The sequence below is a fragment of the Alexandromys fortis genome, unplaced genomic scaffold, assembly GCF_014885135.2.
Source record: "Alexandromys fortis isolate MF-2015 unplaced genomic scaffold, M_Fortis_MF-2015_v1.1 scaffold_3700, whole genome shotgun sequence".
NCBI classification, from domain to species: Eukaryota; Metazoa; Chordata; class Mammalia; order Rodentia; family Cricetidae; genus Alexandromys; species Alexandromys fortis.
In genome coordinates, this window is record NW_026071560.1 from 1,553 (window position 1) to 2,683 (window position 1,131).

At 45.7% G+C, this 1,131-nt stretch overlaps 1 non-coding gene across 1 annotated transcript; it reads left to right on the forward strand.

Moving 5' to 3' along the window:
- Positions 1-305: 305 nt before the first annotated feature.
- On the forward strand, positions 306-383 carry LOC126496386 (small nucleolar RNA SNORD112). The gene has a single exon (XR_007590344.1). It is a non-coding gene; the product is annotated as a small nucleolar RNA SNORD112 (small nucleolar RNA).
- Positions 384-1,131: the final 748 nt, after the last annotated feature.

Sequence of the window (1,131 nt, forward strand, 5' to 3'; positions counted from 1 at the left end):
AAGCTAGTGTTTTTCCTTTTGCATTTTGTATCAGCTTGTTTCTCTTCCTTCCAGAATGTGCTTGGCAATAACAAAGATCCATAGCCTTCCTTCCGGTACCCAGCACCTCAGACTCCCGAACGGTGTGCACCCTGGAGTTGCTTTAACCGTCTCACTACCACTCTGAAATCTGGGGTCCTTTATCATGGCAGGTGTAAGTAATTTCTGAGCCCTCTGGATATGGGGAGTGAGCTCCCACGTATTTATGACGCTAATAGAAATGAATATACGAATGCATACATTAGCAGAATAAAAGGGGGATGCCTTGGACCAATGATAGGAAAGTGTCTATGAACAAAGCACCGTGATTAATCTGGTTCTTTGTAAAATGCAGAGGTTTCATTAAAAGACAATAGGTCTGGTGTTTCCCTCTTTTTAAGAGCTGTTTAATATTCCGGCGTATGTATGCAACGCCGTGGCTTAGACCGTGTTCTATTATTGAAAACCCCAGCTGGACTGTTCTTCTCCAGAGGATGTGCACAGACAGAAGTGTGGTCAAATCCCTATTCATCAGGGCAGGTCATGGGTTCCCGCTTGCTCATTATATTTCAAAACTAAAGCCATGAATACATAAGTAAAGGTGGTATCTCCACGGATCAGCGAGAAGGGCGTGCGTGCCACATACCCCCATTTAAATTAACGTGAGCCAGCTCAACTGATGGCCGATTAAAAAAAAAAGAAACCTAAGCTGTTTTCATTTCATGCCATTGCTGAGAGCACCGCAGAGAACATTCTGGTAGCTAAGCGTGTGAACACATCCCTGACTGTGTTTACCCCAACTCCTTGACGGGGTGTCGGGGGGTTGCTGAGTAAATGATTTGCACAGATTTGTGTTCACTGAGCCATCTTTCTCAAATACCATTTTCACCTTCTTACCATCTCTCCTTCCAATCCAGTCCTCTAGCTGACTTCCCACAGCTTCCAGAATGTCGTCCAAGGGGAAAGGGAAAGGAGAAAGGAAAAAGCCTGATACAGAATTCCTTTGAGCATCTGGCTCAACCTCATGCTCTTTCAGCCTATGGCCGTCCTAGCCACACTGTGCTTAGGGTGATGAATATCCTTGACATAACTCCCCCCACCCCCCAGTCCCCC